The sequence below is a fragment of the Corticium candelabrum genome, chromosome 1, assembly GCF_963422355.1.
Source record: "Corticium candelabrum chromosome 1, ooCorCand1.1, whole genome shotgun sequence".
NCBI classification, from domain to species: Eukaryota; Metazoa; Porifera; class Homoscleromorpha; order Homosclerophorida; family Plakinidae; genus Corticium; species Corticium candelabrum.
Window position 1 is genome coordinate 9,705,714 of NC_085085.1, and position 9,998 is coordinate 9,715,711.

The window sequence follows — 9,998 nt, forward strand, 5'->3', positions numbered from 1 at the left end:
TCAAAAAACAGCAAACAGCACTGAGTACGTTCGCATCCATCCAGTACGTTCGCATTCAGTCTCCGTTGTGACACGAGCGCACAACGCTAGATCGTACGACGTCGATCATGGCTGCATGAAATCGAAGCCTGTCGACGTCAACGTCCCCGCGGCCGCGTTTAATCGCTGCTGTAGACATGCAGATTTCACAAACAGCAACGACTCTAGCTGTAGTCTTCGAGTTGTTCTCTACGAAACAAGAGAAGCTATCGAGATAGGATTGCATTGCGTGCATACCAGTCTCGTCTTTAGTGAAGCGTTTAAGAAACTAAATCCGGTCTTTAGATAGCCGATTTCTGGCTACGCGGCACACAGCGACATCAAAGGCCGTACACCAGACCCCATTTCGCCGGGGTGGCCGCGGCGGAAAGGGGTCTGGCTACGCGAGACTAAACTGTTACCTCCTGTAATACACAAACAGTATACCAACACTAATATTCTCTTTCAAATCTAGACAATTGGTTATGTAAAAAGTACCTCGTCAAAGAATGAAGCTGTAGAACCCAGTCTCTTGTTACGCTCATCTCCAAGTTTTACCTCTGGACGCAAATAGACTATTTTTTGTCCATAGACTTGATGCAGGGTCTGACCATCCGTCACCTGAGATGACATTAGACGAGGTTTCACAAGCTTGTTTCCACACACCATAAGAAACTGAAATCTATAATCACACAGTGCATTTAATTATTAATAATTGCTACGGCCTTTATTGTCAAATACCATCAGTGACAGTCTGTGACCCTGGTCCTTGGCCATTTTAACTTATAATTTTCAAATTTTATTTACTAATTCTTATTTAATTATTTCCCCATATTTGGTTTATCTTTCATATTTTGTTGTGATCAATTATTTTTCAAACAATATTTTTAAATTTTGTAATTGCAATTTTTAATTTTTTATGTTTTTTGTTCTAATTTATATTCTAAATTCCAATTTTGATTTAATTGATTTGGCATCGCTGAGTTCAGTTAGTTCATGCTGTTGCTAGGAAATGAGTGAGGTGACAAAAAAAATTGAACAGCAAGACTACAAATAACGTACACACATGAACAGCTCTGTGCGGCACACACATGAACAGCTCTGTGCGGCATATACGCAGTCGGGAGGCCATCTCAGGTACGACGATCTCAGGTACGACGCGTGCCATATGTTATTCCCAGCCCAGTAGGGAGTCGTTTCCCATTTTAGCGCGTGCCAACTAGAGCTTTGTCAACTGCTCAACGACGCTGCACACAGGCGGCCATGACCGGGCCCTACGGGCCCTAACGGTCTAGCTGTCAGCAGGCGAGGCGTCTCTTCCACATACGTATAACGTCGTCCTGACCTCCCTAGCTAGTAAACTAGATACATATATAGACTAGGTCATGTGGATAACGTAGACACAGTGCGTACGTGAGAACTAAACGACAAGCGACATGTGCAGGGCCGTCTATCTATCTTGCGTCAAGTTGATTTCTTTCGATCTCGTTACAGAAGAGATTGCAACGGTGTTCTGTATTAATTATATCATCGTTGAACAAAGCCATTGACGCAAAAAAGGCAACAGCCCGTCCTCTAGCACCACGCGCTGGAATGGTAAACGATCGACTCCCTTCCTGACCAAGACGTACTTCTTGATGCGTACGTCGCACGCGGCTGTTTAGACTTTTATTTTGCTCCGTTCAGTTTCTTTCAACCACTGACTCATATATTGATCGCTCAATGAACTGCTTGAATTCAGCGATTGTAAATCAAATCAAACCAAATTTAAAATCGAACAATTAAAAATAATTAGAAATACAAAACTCATTTTTAAAATAAACTAAAAGTATATTTGCAAATTCCAAAATAAAAACATTGTAAATTCAATTTAGCCTGAAAAACAATTAGGATATATAACTAAAAAATCCCAAAACTTAAAAATTAAATAAATTAAAATTTTGAAATCAAAGCAGTCGTTGCCAAGCAGTCGTTGCCAAGCAGTCGTTGCCCGTCACGGAGCGCAGAAGAGTTACGTGAAAGCTTGTGGTTTATAGTCACTTTACTCACCTACAAATTTGATCTTCTGAGTCAGGTTCCAAAGATAGAGAAACCTTCAGTTTAGTAAGAAACGCTTGCTCTAACGCTCGATACAGCTCTCTTGCACTCCACTGCTTGTCTACCAAGAAAGCATTCAAAACATATTCGTCTTGTATCAAGCGGGCTTTGGTAGACTGTCTGAGTACGTAATCCCAACTAGGATCTGGAAGCAATACCACTTCCTTTGCGCAGCTAGAGGTGGAAGGTTTTCTAGAAAACGTCGTCGAACGACGACTTCTGGATCGAGATGTTTGCTGGGTCTGCCAAAACGGACGTCGTGAGCCAGCCATTGAATCGTCGCTGCGGTCACTAGGCCTGCAGGTCCTCCTTCCACGTTGAAACAAAAATGGCAGCTCTTGATTGGCACTTTCGAATCGTCCAGAATCTTGATTTGACGAAGTTGAGCTCGAGCGTGATCTTTGTTCAACTGTTACAGATTGACGTTGTGGCTCTTCCTCACGACTTGGCGGTGCCCTGCGACGTGCAACTGACTCACTAAGCGCAGAACGAAAGTGTGGATGGCGCACGATATCTCTTGCAAGCTCATCCACTTCTCTTGAATTTTCCCTAGCCATACTACCGCCAACTCTCAACGTCGAGTCTGTACGTTTGCGCAAAGGCATGCACGTGCTCGGATATTTTAACCGCTGAGACAGATTACGGGTAAACTAAGATGTGACTTGCTAAACACTAGCTGTATACATTGCAACAATGTGGAAAACGCAGTTGCCTACGTAGTTGCTGGCAGCACTGCATTGAAGGGTTGTAATACAATTGCTTAATTATATAACAGTATTAGAGGTACACGAGCACGGCTACTCGATGTACATAGTAGATCACGTCATACACAGAATTTGCGTTAACTTTGCAATTGCTGTCTGTACACATTCAAAGTATTGATACTGGATCAGAGTGAGGTTTTATGATGAGATGAGACGCAGACGTTATGCTTTGTGGAGTATGAAACCGCAGTGATGCATTGATGGCTTACTGGATCGAGTCCTATGAGGATTACTATTTGTCCAAGTGCTTATCTGCGAGTACACCTTGGGTTATATAGGTAACAAGATCTAATGTTTCATTTATATATATATATATATATATCATTATGAATTTTAATTACATTGTATAACCTCTTTCAACATTCTTATTAATTCTTAACACAGCATTAATGTTATTGCCTATGATCTGGTTTATGTGTTTGATCAAAGCATATGAACACGTAATTAAAACAACAATCTACGACTATGTGGTAGAACAAAAATACAGTATCCCCATTGAAGGTTTCTTTGGCAGGTGTAAATAGAGATATTATGCGTTGAACGGGCATGAACGTAGAAGGACCAAGAATAACGTGACTGTGAGCGCACCAAATTTCAACATCAACAAACTTATTTTTATTGGGATGAGGCTGAAACCATGAAATGTTGGCTATTAAATGCTCTTCCCATTGTCCATTTCGATAAATGCTGTGTTCTAGAAAATGATCAATTCTGCCTGGCCATTGTGTTTCCAGTTGTACTTCGCCTGTTGGCCCAGTCCATTTGGCAGTGATATAACTCGAACGGTCGAGTGGGGAAATTGCTGATCCAATGTTTACTCCTGCTATTTCAACAGACTTCACAATTGTGTACACCTCAGGAATGACACAGTTTGGTGATATTGGACCTAGCAATTTAGCGTACATATTTTTTATAAACTGCAGTTCTGAGGGTGAGAATGCAGAAGTTGTATATGTTGACCTTCTTAGGTAGCTTTTGCTTGTTTTTAACCAAATTGATATGTCTGTTTGTGGATTCTGCACATAGGAGGTTTGGAGATCTAATAGACTGATAAGTGAAGATGACTCTGTTTGTGTATGGCATTGGATCCAACATCAGCACAGCTTTGATCTAAAAGCTCTCGCAACAATGGCAACATTTCTGCACGAAAATCCAGTGGAAAGTCAGAGTCACATACTGCAGTTGAGTAGAGAAACTTTCTCATTATTTGTATTTCGGCAGATTTGTTGTTGGTTTTGTATGCTCCAAGGATGCCATTGAGTCTCTCAAAGGTGAATAACCAAAAAGAATATGTTGGACCATAACTTATGATGGAATTGCAAAGGTGGTAGTGCAAATGCATGTTTGGTGTTAAAGGCCTTTTGTACAGTCTGACAATATCTTGGCAAACTCTTCAAGAAAATGTTGAATTTGTTGGATGTCATTGATCGTGATTATTGTTGAGCATAGCAAGCGACAGGCATTGACAAACTTTAGCCAACAGTGATTGTGTTCTGCTGGAAGGATATCTCTCAATGCATATAGGGAATGAATGGTGGTCCAGGTTTTCCACTGGTCAGCAGTAAATCCAGAAAAACTTGATGCTATTTTTAAGGGAATTCGACCAATTGTTGAAGGAAGTTTAACTGCATCAACACGATGTTGTATTTTTCAAAGTCTTGTTTTGAAATTAATGCGTTTTCGTCACTCAGCCAAATATCTTTCAGCATTGTCTTGGCAGTTCCCAAAAACAAGCTATGCATTGGGTCTATTACCAGAAATTCAATGGGTTTATAGTAAGGTAGACGAAGTAGCTCAGTGTATCGTACTCCTGATTGACTTTCTAGTGCTTCTTGTTCTTGTTTAGTTTTTGCATTCACAATTTCTTCCACTAATTGTCGATTTTCATCATCAGTTCGAAGTGGACAGGTGCCATGAGAATATGTATCTGGAGAAGATGATCCCAAGGTAGAAAACTTTTGCAAGAACTTGTTGCATCCCAATCTAGCTGAATGGCTTAGAAACCCTCCTACTTTCCGGGAAGCAGGAATATCACATGCCACACAAAGTAAACCACAATAGTATCTATTGGAGAACCATGGAGATGAGAATGATCTGCAGCAAATACCAGTTTTCCACAATAGTTTCAGTTCATCAACCAATGGCTTCAAGTAGGTGTTAATTGTGAGAGAAGGCTCATTGGGACCAGGAATGAGTTCTACAAGAAAAATGTTATCTTTCTTGTAGCGTAATTGTCTTGGAAGATTCATCAGAGACAAGTAGATTGCACCAATAGTTGATGGAGTGTGCTTGTATGGTCGAAACCAGTCTACATTCATCATGAAAGCATAATTTCTAGGTGTGGAAAGAAAAGGACGTCCATCAACTACCTGAAACTGTGACCAAACTCTCCCATCGTACACATCTGCATAGTACCCTTGTGCAAAATTTCGATGACGCCAGCTTTCACAGAGTTCTTCAAACTGAGGCCTCAAGAGATATTTCTTTAGAGTATTAGAGATGTTATATGCATAGATTTTCTTTGGAACAAAGTGTTTGTACCGTCTTTCAGAATGATGGTATCAAGCAATTCAGCAGAACAATGCCGTCTATGGTATTGCTGTGGATGATTGGGATATGCCACAAAAATGCATTGCCGAGGAACTCTTCTGTTACCAATAGTGATAAAGCACTCTTCCATGTCATATAACGAATGACACCGTGGACACAGTGTATTTAATAAACTTGTCACTGTGAAACTTCTGCCTTGCTAGTTGAACAGAGGTAGGAAGCAAGTGTGATATCAAATTTGCTTGTGGCAAAACTATTCTCAGTATGCCAAAGAACACAACAATGAATCTAAGAAGCTTGTTTATAGCAGAATCGGACACTCCAAATCGATGTTGCCATGACAGTAAGTACCAAACTAACCATTCCACCATTGTTTTGAAAGGACCACTTGTTATTTCTTCTTCTACTCCATCCATCTGCTCAACTCCTGAACCATCATCTTTATCACTTTCGTAATAACTCAATATCAAAGTCATTTTCCTGTACATATAATAACTCCATATCACAGTCAAATTCATCAAATGTTCTAAAAATTTACTTCATGGTTGTTAGAAAAAGCGTCTGGATTGTCAGTTGTAAGTTGCTTATTAGTGTCAACTATCTCATCAGCTGTGTAGGTAACAGTCTCATCAGCTGTGTAGGTAACGGTCTCATCAGCTGTGTAGGTAACGGTCTCATCAGCTGGGTAGGTAACGGTCTCATCAGCTGGGTAGGTAACGGTCTCATCAGCTGGGTAGGTAACGGTCTCATCAGCTGGGTAGGTAACGGTCTCATCAGCTGGGTAGGTAACGGTCTCATCAGCTGTATAACACTCACACTCACTGGCTCTGTTATTCTCTTCAATATCTAAGTAAAAGTGATTAGTCGGTTTGCATACTTGCACAGGAAGTTAGAAATAATTACGGACCTGTTATCTCGTTGTCAGATCTATGGGCTGATTGCTCAGAATCAGATTGACTTGAAGAATCCGTCCTTGCTAACGTCCAGCGTTTTGTTGATTTGTTGTAATATTTTTCCTTGTGCTTTGTGAAAGTACGATAGGCAACAGATTCATTGCAGTGTGGACAGAACGTGTCTGCATTCATCTTCCGCAACTTCCGCAATAGGTAGAATGTCGTTGAACTCAACTAGGGCGCGAAATTCGTCAACTGTAGCAAAGCAATTTCTCTCATAGTCTATTCTAGATTGTTTTGTGTCACGCTCTCAACGTCTGTAGCTTAGCTCAGGAATTCTAAATTCCGACAAGAGATGGTTGGTCATGCAGCTAGAAATCCGTACATGCTACAACGTTTCTACTGATTGTGCCAGTTGTGCTGCGCGATGGTCGTAAAACTTTTTACATTTTCAGAGTCGCTTTGCGGGATCGTTCACCAGTCGTGCAAGATTTTATAGAGGAGAAGCAAGCGCTGCTGCGCCGTCGGTGAACACGTCTTTATCAGTCCCTAGTGCCCACTTTAGATCGTCAGCTGATAGCAGATCGACTTTCGCGCCGTCGGTGCCACTCACAGAGACGCAAAGCGAAGAGCTAGCCAAGCTTCTTCAGCAGTCTTTGGAGCAGTAGACGCAACTGATAGAAATATTTTAAGTAAGCACGCCAAAAGCGTTGTATTAGTCTAACTACAGGGAAACCTCCGCGAACTGGCGTGTTGGCACGTGCATGCAAATTGGTATCATACGTGTGACAGTAGGTCCCGGTCCTACATGCAAGCTTTTTAGAAACAGCGAGCAGAGCAAGATCAGCCTACTAACCAAAGCAGTGTCAACCAAAGTGAAGCAAAGCGAAGTAGGCGCATTACACTGGAGGTTTCAGTAAGTTCATTTAATTGCTCTAATTGAGTTATCAACGAAATCAATAAATTAAACAGATTTCTAGCCTTGAATAGAGCTATATATAGATTTGGGCTATATCTACTGGAATCGACTACTGTCTAGAGCTAGCTGGTCAAATGCAGGTGCATCTAAATCTAATGCTACATAATGTTAATAATTAGCGGCTTATGACAACGATTTATGATGATTGTTGTTTGCGGAGTTATGTACACCTATGGAATTTGTTTCTAATTTATTAACTCTATCTGTTAGAGAGCTTTCCATCGGGTATTCAAGAGTTTAGTGGAGGAAGACGTAGAAATTACTGGATGGAACTTCAGACAAACGTATTGATATGTCCTTGTTTTCCTGCACTACTCTTTTTACATATGGCTCGTATTAATTTTAGCTTTTCTTCTGATGAGAATAAAGTGTTGACAAACAAGATCGTGGAAAATGTCAGCAGTTTGAACCCCTCCTTTGACACTAGTGTGATACGAGATATGCTGTATGTTTTAGTTTGTTGATATATATTGTATATAACTGTATACAAATGTCTATTAGAACTTACTCTAAGCCTAGCTTAGAGTGATTAATTATGTCACTCAGGGGCTTAGCTATTACACTCTTACACTATCTTTCTTTTTATTTTACCGTATAAGATAAAATATTGGCAGGAATTTATTTTGGCGGATGGGCAGATTTTTCAACAACCACCGGGGTATGTTGATGGTATCACCCATGTGGATCAGACATCATATGGATCAGACATCATATGGCGATGTGATGGTACTTCAGACGGATGAGGCCACAGATGGTAGGTAATCTCTGCTTGCCGTCTGTTGTGCCTATGAATAAGCTAGATGAGGCTATAGATGAAGCTGAACTATCACGTTCATGCAGGTCTTGCTATTTGCACTGACACAGCAGTTCTTCATCCCTATGCAGTAATTGGAGACCAGTAAGTTAGGGAAATGTGAGCCACGAACACATCTGTCGATCGCAAACTTCTCCATGACCACTTATGGTAAGACATATATCCGTTATCAAACATCGACGTCCAAATACCAAAATAAAGTTCACCAATTTGCTTTTGTTCATCAATTTCTTAGCAAACCGCCAAACTAAATTCCTGCCAATGTTTCATCTTATACCTTATTTTACAACTGGCGGATGCAGACTTTGACTAGAAGGGTGGCACAAAGATGCTTAGAACTAGTATGGCATCCCCAAAAGATTCTCCTCGGCTGGGTTAGCCTAAATTGTTACACTCGTCGGCTGGGCTAGCATAGCATGTTCCACTTGTCATTTGATATCTCAGCCCAGCCAACAAGAAGTGCGTCGACTGTGTCAAATATGCCATCGGAAGTGAGGTCGCCGTTGACAATATGGCAACTGCAGGGAATGGGTTCCGATGACGCATGCGAACGATATATCAGGGGATCCAAGTTGCAGATGGACTCACAACTGCTACTCGCGGCTAGATCGATTGCAAGTGCAAGTGCTTGTGTTGGAGATTTCCCGAAGACGGACGCAGCACCGTATCGAGAGAGGACGCGTAGGCTACCCAACGGTTGACCGTGCCGTATACTGTAAACGCAATCTTAATCAACTTCCACTTGCTACTGCTACCCAGTCAAATCTCTAACTCAATCAGAATCAATACCGCTTTTTATACTACCCTAGCTCAGTCAAACACAATACCGGTCCAATGACCAATCACAATCACCAACGTATATGTCACATGTCTCTACGTCACACAAATCTCGTACTCACGTAGTAGACATCGACGTCATCCCATGCGGCTGAGAAAATCAGCCTTGTTCTCTGTCCCTTTACCATTTCAATCTTCATGTGGTAATTCTGTAAATATAGCGCCCAACGCATCACTCGATTGTTTAGAAATCTTGTTTGCTTGAGGTATGTTAGAGGCTGGTGATCTGTTTGAAGGACAAATTCTCTTCCATACAAAAATGTTCTTAACTTCTTCACACTCCAGACGATTGCCAAGCATTCTCTTTCAATCGTTGAGAAGCGTTTCTCCCTTTCAGTAAGCTTTTTGCTTATGTAGGTGACTGGAAACATCTTGCCCCCATGTTGCTGCATGAGCACAGTCCCAATGCCTATCTCAGAAGCATCTGTCTGCAAGAAGAATGGCTTGCTATGATCAGGAAGGTGAAGAATTGAGTGACTTGTTATCATAGCCTTCAATGTCGTGTAGGCCTTCTCCTGAGCATCACCCCAGATTACTTGGTTGCATTGTCCCTTCCTAGTAGCATCAGTCAACGGTACAGCTACGGCTGCATAATTTGGGACGAATTCACGGTAGTACCCGGTCCGGCCAAGAAATGACCGCACGTCCTTCTTAGTCAATGGCCTACTGGCATTTCTCACCTTTCGATGGTTCTCTTCGAGTGGTGCACTTGTTCCGCAACTGACTTGATGGCCGACAAAAGTAGTTGTTTCTGCCCCAATAACAGTCTTAGATGGTCTGACTGTAAATTTGGCCTTAGCCAGTCGTCTCAACAGCTCTCGGAGCGTCGCCACATGACAATCCCACATAGTTGTATAAGCTAAAATGTCATCGACATAATGCTTTGCGTTTTCCATTCCTTTCAACAATTTCCTGATAGCTCTGGTCAACGTTGCTCCTGAGTTCACCATGCTGAATGGCATCCGAATAAACTCATACACCCCATCTGGTGTGGAGATCGCTGTTTTTGGATGTCGCCAGGTGCCACAGGTACTTGCCAGTAACTC